Below are 9,061 nucleotides of genomic sequence, written 5' to 3'. Positions count from 1 at the left end.
CTCCAGTGTCTATTTCTCAGCTAGCTCAGAGCTGAGGAGGGGAGGCTTGCGTGACAACCTCTCAAGTGTCCTCTAGGACTATGGCAGCCTAAGTGATTACATGTGAGAGTTTTGGGGAAGGAGCGGGGAGCGGGGGACACTTCCCCACTCCTGCCCCCATTTTGGCTGGAGAAGGGACATAAGAACCAGAGCCCAGCCAGCCTCACCCGCCTCCACCAGGGGTCCCGTGGGGATGGAGGAGGGGGAGCGGGCAGCAGTGGTCTGGGTGTCTTAAGAGAGGGCCGGACACACTGAGCTCCAGCTGGAGCTGCCACCGATGCCCAGCTTCTGGAGGCCGAGGCGTGGATGGTGATTTCTCTCCATCCAACAAATACTGACTGAGTGGCCAACCCGTGTGGGTGCGGGTCTGGGTGCTGTGAGCGGAGGGGTGAATGAGCAGACAGGGCCGTTCCCCCGAGGAGCCAGCGCTCAGGCCATGGGAAGGAGGTGGGAAAGAAAGCCCTCAGGAGATGAGAAACAGCAGGTAGGGCTGCTGCGTGGGGCCGGGAGACTGTGTCCTGAGGAGGGGCAGGAGGGCAGGGGCACCGGGTGGCGCTCCCACTGGATCTGGGGGCCTGGTTGGAGGCAGGACGCAGGAGTGCAGGGAGGAGGGGGGTGGGACAGGTGGCACAGGGGAGGGGAGCGGGTGACATGCTCACTCTGGGAGGGCTGGAGCCATGTGACCTGACCAAGGGCATAACAGGGTCCTTCTGACTGGGTGACAGTGGTCAGTGAAGCTGTCTTCAGCACAGCAGTGCATGGAGCTGCTAGAGGCTGAGGACCATGAGAAGTGTCAATTTGGGACACCCTGGCGGACTGACGGGGGTTGAGAGACGGGGTTGAGGGCAAAGCTGGGCTGGCCTGAGTTGCTGGTGGGAGGTGCAGACTGGGGCCAAGGACACATTCTGGGGAGCAGGAGGACCTCAGCCGGACACCAGGCTGAGGGTCAAGGTCAAGGCTGTAGCTGAGTCAACATGCTGCCCCCGCGGAGGACTCTAAGGCCTGCAGGCCCGGAGGGGCAGGGGTGAACACAGGGGCCCCTCCCCCACAGGCAGAGATGAGCAGCCACAGAAATGTCAGTGTGGCTGCCCATCGGCCTCCCTGCCGGGGCTTGGGGCTGCCTTCCCCATGCAGGAAGGAGCCACAGGGCCCACAGTGCCCCCCCACCCCAAATTCTCACGCCCTCTGCAGCCTCACATTGGCCTCACATCCGCCCCCGGCCCTGCGCACTCCTGCAGCCCCTATCCTCCCCAGACCCCTTCACACCTAAACCAGGGAAGTGGCGGCTAATAAAATGCACCCCCACCCAGCTGCCATCACCACCTTGTCAAATGAAGACCCACAGCCCCAGTGCTGGCCTGGAACCCTGCGTACCCTGCCCTGCCCTGCCCCGCCCCCTGCCCCCACTCAGCCAACAGTGCCCACAGCCCTGGGGTGTCCAGGCCCCGCACTGGGTGCTGCGCCCACCTCCTCTGGAGCCCTCGGCCAGACCTCCCCCCCCGCCCCAGGGCTCCTGGATGCTTCTTCCACCTCCTCCCCTCCTCTCTGCGCCCGCCTCCTCAGTCTCCTGGTTTTGCAAACTCTGACCGACCCACCACCTGGTGGACGGCATCCAGGGCCTCTGAGCCCCCCTGGGCTCCCAGGGGTTTGTCGGCCATGGGCAGGTGACCTCCCTGCTCAGGTGATGCCCCTCACCCTGGGGCTCCCACAGTTCCTCAGACCCCACCCCCAGCATCTGCCTCGCCCAGGCTCCGGCCCTGGGCACCAGGCACCATTGATTGCATTCGGTCCCCACAAGGCCACGGCCCAGCAACCCCTCACCCCCACCCCCGTGACAAAAACCAAGCCTGAGCCCCCGCCTTGCTGGATGGCCCAGGAAGAGGGCCCCCTTCAGGAGAGACCCCCAAGCCCCTTGGGTGTGGGGAGCCACCACCGGGTCCTGGGGCTGCAGCTGGACAAGGGTTTCATGACCCGCGTCAGAAGCACCGCCCACCCCCGACTCCGACACAGCAGTCCCAGGAGGTGGAGGGGAGGGGCCCCCACACCCAAGGCCCCGCAGCGAGGACCCTTCCCCACAGCTCCGGGGAGCAGCAGCCTGCACCTCTCACTGTGTTCACGGCTCAGCACGGTCTTGGGGCTTCCTGAGTCAGAGCAAACCCTGCCTAGAGACCATGGAGGAAGATTCCAGAAAGCTGGGGAACCCCAACCTGGGCTCCTATGAGTCTTTGCACTGGCCGCTGGGAGGGGGCAGCTGCTGTGGACAAGAGATTGACTCTGGGCGAGATGTGGCCCACAGGCCCCGAGTGTTAAGGAGCCTCCCAGGCTGCAACTGAGTGGAGCCCAGGAGGTACCTGTCCCCTGTGTCGCAGGCTCCAGGCCCACTCTGGCCACCTGGCCGCCCCTCCTGCCCTCTCCCTCAGACGTAGGGATGCCAGCTTGGGATCCGGGAACAGTTCTCACCTTGTCTGAACCCTGTGAGGACCCCATAGCACAGGGGCATCTCCCACTGGGAGCCAGCCAGACCCACAGCTCCCGCAGGCCAAGTTCACCCGGCAGGGCCCACAGGTTGACACCACAAAGGCCCAGCTTCCTGTTTCTCACAGGTGGGCAGGGAGGCCACATCCTGCCTCTCCTGCAGGTGCCCTTCTGTGAACACACCCTGCTCCGGGACAGTGTCCTCTCCAGCCACAACCACCGTCTCCCCTGTGCTGGGGCCTCCACCAGGTGCCCTCTGCAGCCTAGGCCACAGTCAGGCCCTCTGGGGTCCCCACGCTATAAGCCCCAACCCGTCATGGTAGGATGGAGCTCCCTGGCTCTCCTAAAGGCTCAGGCACCCAACAGCCACCCCTCCAGCCCAGGCCAGGAGGACCCCCACCTGGCAGAGGACTTCAGAAGGCGTTCTCTCCAAACCCCATGGAAGGGATTTTGCTGCATATAATTTGAGTGCTTTTGGCTTGAGGGTGAGTCATGTGATCTCTGGAAAGAGGGAGTCTGAGGGGAGGGACAGACGGCCAAACCTGTGGGTACAGGCTGTTCTGGGCAGCCCCACATTCTCTCCTGGATGTGGTAGAGGGCAAGAAGTTCCAAGCTGCACCCGGCACATCCAGAGAGAGATCACCTTGACCTCAGTGTCTTCAATCTGCCTTTTTCACCCCCTGAGTGGGTCCCTCTCCACCTGGGCTCCAGGCTTCAGCCTTTCACATGCTGGGAAGTTTGTCTACTCGCTGCTCAAAAGCCAATAATTTGAGAGGCAAGTGTTAGTAGAGAGGAAAGGTGCCTTAATCAGAAAAGCTGGCAACCTGGGGAGAAGGTGGACTTGGGTCCAGAGACCATCTCTGAAGATTCTGCTCAGTCATGACAGTTTTTCAAGGGGAAAAGGGGGAAGAAGCTCAGTGAATCATGGAGGCAGCGGGTGGGGTCTTCATCCTTCTCCGCTGGGCGCAGACTGGCTGGCTGTCTCCTCCTGTTATCTTGCCCGCCTGATCTGCCCGCAGGCTTGCTCAGGGGGCTGGGGGTGGAGAACCAGTCATTCTTCCACTGCCTCACTCCTCTTCTTTTTGTCCAGGAGGCAGGCAGATATGCACTCAGGAGCACGTAAGTCAGATGCTAGTTTCAGCTGCTCAGTGATCTCGTTTCTAGGTCCTTTCGAGGTTAGAGAGGGACAGAAGTGGGCAAACAGGAAAAGGGCAAAAGAGCTGCTTTCCGTGGGGTCCCCTGGGGCACCAGGCTAAGGCTGGAAGGATCCTCTGCCTGGTCTCAGTCTCGCATCTCCTTGGGCCCCAACATCCCCCTGCCAAGGGGCTATCACCTGCCAGTACAGGGCGGAGAGCAGCAGTCAGCCCCAGAAGTCTGTGCTCCTGTGACTTCCAGCCTTGGAGTCCTGGGGACACACCCATGCCCCTCACCTGGGCCTCATCGGCCTCCCCAGGAAGGACCTCTGGGCCTGGCCACCAAGCCTGGGTGGGTGGGCTTGTCACACAGCCCGTCACATCTCATTGTCCGAAGAAGCCAGGCCACTTAGAGGTGGGGCTGCCTCTCTCATCTCCTCCCAGGACAGTGTGGCCCCCAGGTCAACCTCAAGCGTGCTGGACCCCTGCCTGGATCCCTCTCTCAGCTCCTCCCCACTTGTCGATTTCTCTTCCGGTCCTCTGATGCCCGCAGTGCCCAGACAGGAAGGCCTGGGTCACTGCCTCCTTCTTTGCCCAGAGAGTCTGCTCTGAGCTCAGATCTGCCCCTGGGACACCACCATCTGTGCTCCCTGGTGTCCGGGTAGAGCCCCGATGGCCTTACCCAATCCATTCAGTTCACCCGCGGCTGGTGGAGCAGCTGGGCCCACAGGTCCTGGCCCTTCCTCCCCATCATCCCAGCCAATTACCCTTGCACTGCCCCAAGAACCTCTTGTGGGTTTAGTGGAAACTGAAGCTTCTCCATCCACTTCCTCTGGAACCAGAAGAAGGGTTGGAACAATGGAAGGGGCCTAGAGGAGCAGCTGTGTCCACGGCACACCCTGCACAACCCCACACACACGCACACACACACACACACACACACACTATCGCCAGCCCCCTGCGCACCTGCCACCACTCTCCTCTCTTCCTGTGGGAATCCTCAAGGCTGGCCCTTCACTGGGACACAGGTGATGAGCTGCCTCCAGGTGGTGTCCCAGTGCCCAGCCTGGCACAGCACGGTGGCTGAATGGGTCCTGAGCAGGGATCCCCAGCCCCTGTGGGCACCGTGGCGCCCAAACCCATCTGGTCCACGCCACCCTCTGAGCACTGCGGAGCATGGGGCCGCCTGCCCTCTGGTGGCAGGACGGGGCAGAGCAGGGAGCCGGCCCGGGTAGCATTCCCGGCTTGACACACCAGGACGGGAAGGGAACGCCAAGTTCATGGAGTCCAGCCGCTCGCTGACAACTGGGGAGCCTGAGGCCCAGAGGCGGCAGGAGCCCCCTCAGCCTTGGGATGACTCCTCCAGTGGGCTGGGCGTAGGTCAGGACCAGCGAGAGGGCCTCACCAGGCTGTCACCCTGTCCCTGAGAAATGAGCATCCCCACGACTCTCCTGATGGTTTGGGGGCCCAGAGTCAGTGGTTTAGGGAGCCAGAGGGGACAGAGGGCAGGGAGCCAGTTCTCTTCACGGCCATGGGTCTTGGCTGAGGCAGCTGTGGGTTCGTCTCTGTAAAGCAGATGTCGTGCGTGAGGGGTCTGCTTCCCCGCAGCGCTGCCGTGCTGTACTCAGATTTCGGAGGCTTTGCTAGGTCACAGGTGAGAGCCACACTTGGCACCTGCCCTCTGCCTTCCTGTGGCTGTGGGCGAGTGTCTTCACGTGTGTCTACGGCTGCTGTCACCTTGTTTGAGACCCACCTTCTCTGCCTCTCGTCCTTCTCCGTCTCAGGAGTGCTCTCTCCATGAGGAACATTGGCTCCTTGCCCTGTGTCCCCTCCAGCCCCCCAAATCCCTGACTCCGGGGTGTGAGCCCTGCTGGTCCTGATGACCCCAGCCTTGCGGGCTAAGTGTCAGAGTTCCCAAACCACCAGGAACGCTGCGCGGATGCTCTCTGGACAGGCGTGTTGATGCAGGCCAGCAGGTGGCAGTGTGGATGGTTCAACGACAGCCAATTTTGAGGTTCGGGGCTGTGGGGCGAAGACACAGGCATCACTGTTTGTTCCTTTCACAGAAATCAGCGTGTAGTGGCCCAAGACGGGCCTGGAGGGAAGAACCAGCCAGGTGTGTGTGGCTCCCGGATGCGGGGTGTCTGCGTTCCCCTCAGGGCAACCCCCCACCCAGGCTGGAGGCTGCCCTTGGGGGATCCAGCTGCTGCTCGCCCTTGACCCCCACCTGCCCTCCAGCCTGCCCGCCCTATGGCCTCCTGTCCTGAATCCCCGAAACAAGCCCTGCCTTTCCTCTAAACCTCTGACAGCCTCCTGGGGCGCCAGCTCCTCTGAACCACCCCGCAGCCCCTCCAGGCACATCTCCCATCACCCAGAGCTTGGTTCCTAGGATGGTGGCTGGAGATTTTAATGTCCCTGGAGTTGGCGGGGTCTGAGAACACTTGGGCTTCCTGGCCCTGGAAACTTAGGAGTTTCCGGGCATGAAAAGTGGAGTTGTGACGTCCTGGGCTTTGAGGCCTGTCCCAGTGCCAAAGATCTTACAGCTTGGGGAAGCCTCTCTCTTTCAGTGCCAACACCCAGACCTCCAGGCCCATCGCGCTGCATGAGGGAAGTGAAGACCTTCCCTGAGGTGGCTGCAGCCAGCGTTCTGCAGAATGGATGGTTTGTTGGCCCTTCGCAGAGACCTCCCTCCAGGGCTCCAGACCCTGCTCCTCCTTGTCTGGCCATCGAGGGGGGCTCCGACCCCCCACCTCCATGGGAGAGCAGGAACCTCGCTCCAGTAGGGGTAGGTTAGCAAGCCCAGGTGGGCTTCACATAGACCAAGCCCCTTCCCCCTTCTGTGATTTTCCACTTTCCTGACTCCACTGAGTCACTATGCCCCTCCCGACGCCCTCGTTCTCCCTTTGAAGCACCACAGCACCTCTGCCCAGATCTGGCATGGAGCTCAGTTCCTTCCCGACGGGCAGAGCTCCAGAATCAAAGCTATTTTTACCACTTTGACTGGCGTCCAAGTGCTGATCTTTGAGGTACTGGGAGCCTCTGATACGCTCACGTGGCCTCAGAGGTAGTCGTCCCTCCACACCCGTCACTCCTGCCCCCAGACCAGTCTGCCGACTGCTCCCCCATCCCTGCCCTGGACAAAGGCCTGGGGATCACAGCTGTGTGTGTGCTGGACAGAGTTGCTCAGAGAAGCCCCTGGCCCAGGCCTTGACGGGGCTCCTGGGGGATGCTGCTCTGGCTGGAACTCCAGCCAGCCCTGGGGTGGCCCTGCGGTGGGGAAGCTTGGGGCACAGTGGGGGAGCAGGGTGCTGGAGACAGGTGGCCCCTGAGGCTTGCTGTGGCTCTGTGTTTCCACAGACTCCGCGAGGTTTGCTGTCAGAGGGGCTGTGTGTTTGCATAGCTCGTGTCACCACCCCCAGCCAGACTTCCCGGTGGAGGCTGGCCTGGCTTCCTGACGACGATCTGCTGAGTCAGGTGTTGAATGGGAACCTGCTTGTGAAAAGATTCCTGGAATGAGTCAGCACATGTTGGACATGTGAGAAAAGAAGCCTTTGTGGAGGCGGGAGACCCACACCCCAGCACACACACAAGCTCCTGGAGGGGTCTTGGGCCCAGGTAAGCCCACCAGTCCCCTAGTCTAGCCCCAACAAAAACACCCACGGTGTGCCCTCCCCCACATATACCTTTCACAGAGGCGCACCTGATCCCCCTCCCGTGGCACCACCCAGGCCTGGACCCTCCCTCCAGCCTCACCCCTACCAGCTTTTTCAGGCCAACGCCTCCTCCCCATCCTTCCCCTCTGCTCCCACCCCCGTGGTCTCAGAGGGAAGGGACCTGCAGGTCCAGGCCACCTGCCCCCTGCCCGCCCCAGGTACTGAGGGCAGTCCTCACCCCAGTGTGCTAGGAAACAGACAATGGTCCCCTTTTTATTTCTTGTGTTTTAATTCAGATTACAAACAATCAACAAACATAAAAATAAAAGGAAAGCAAAATGCTTTATTAGAAATTTTAATAAGAATTTAAGCACAGAAAGCCTCTTTCTACTTTTATCAAGTGGTTTTAAAGCACAGACATCACTAAAGATGAAAGAATAGTGCCCTGGGGCCTTTTGGTCATGCGAGTTGGTCCAGGTGCTGGTGGCAAAATACTGGGATCTGGTCACCTGATGACCATTTCCGGGGCGGGGGCGGGGGGGGCGGCAGAGCGGCCAGGGTGGCTCTGCCCCCTTTTCATCCTCTGATGGCTTGCTTCGCCTGTCAGTTTTTCCTTTTGCCTTTTTTGGGTGGTAAATGGGAAATTCCTGAGCCTCCACCGTGTCAGGTAGAGCAAACAGCAGCGACAGAGCCGCGTCTGCTGAGAGGGGACGCCCCCGGCGGCCGCGTGGGAAGACCCCGAAGCCCCGCCGATGTCACTGTTGCGCCAGCCTTCCGGCTGTCACTCTTCGCCGTCATCCTTCCGTTCTCTTCCTCTTTCAGTCATTGCAGTCATTGCGGGCATCGCTGGGAGTAGTTGATGAGGAAAGACAAAGTCATTCCTAGGACGACGAAGTAGCAAAATGTCTCAAGATAACAGCAAAAATTAGGCGGGGCCCGTGGGCCACGCAGTATGTGCGAGCCAGGACGCGCTTTGTTTTTGTTTTAGTTTAGAAACAAAAGTAACCTTATGTTCCCTTTGTGTTTGAGAGAGCGGCACCTGGAATGCTAAAGGGGCACCCGAAAGTGACGTTGGACCTGCGCCCCCGACGGCGACCGGCAACGCAGGGAGGAAGCGGGACCGCCCCCCGCCCCCTGCGGACTGCAGCCGGGTGCGTGCGCGCGCCGCGGGGCGGCGGGAAGGGGAGGGGTCGCCGCCGCAGGGCGCAGGAAAGGGAGGGGCCGGCTCAGAGCCACCCACCCGCGGGGAGCCAGATGAGCCGAGAGGCTGTCGCCTCCAACCCCGGGGACCACTGAGGGTCTTGGGAGGGCCAGGGCCCGGCTGAGGACCAGGCCCACCCTCCTGCCTGGGTATGTCCGTTCGCCTGGGAGGAGACCCCCGCATGGAGGCCCTCTGAGTCTTCGTCTGAATGCAGAGACTCAGGCACCGCCAGCCCCGGCACAGACCTTCGGTGGGCCAGAGCCCAGGAGACAGTCCTTGGATGAAGGGGCTCCTTGTAGGGCCCTCTGCCAAACTCCCACGGAGGATCTGCTCCAACACTGCCTTCTCCAAGAGGCAAATGTTAACGACAGGCAGACAGACAGTGACATACTGTCTGACCTTTTACAAAGGTGCCAGAGCAAGCCAACAAAAAAAGGGAAGTCTTTTCAGCAAATGATGCTGCAATAACCAGACATCCACATGGAAAAAATGAACCCTAATGTCACATCATGCACAGAACTTAACTTGTGACACACGGTAGATTTAAATGTGAAAGCTAG

The sequence above is a fragment of the Camelus bactrianus genome, chromosome 16 (assembly GCF_048773025.1).
Source record: "Camelus bactrianus isolate YW-2024 breed Bactrian camel chromosome 16, ASM4877302v1, whole genome shotgun sequence".
NCBI classification, from domain to species: Eukaryota; Metazoa; Chordata; class Mammalia; order Artiodactyla; family Camelidae; genus Camelus; species Camelus bactrianus.
The sequence above is the reverse complement of the archived record's forward strand: the minus strand, read 5'-3'. Positions refer to the sequence as shown.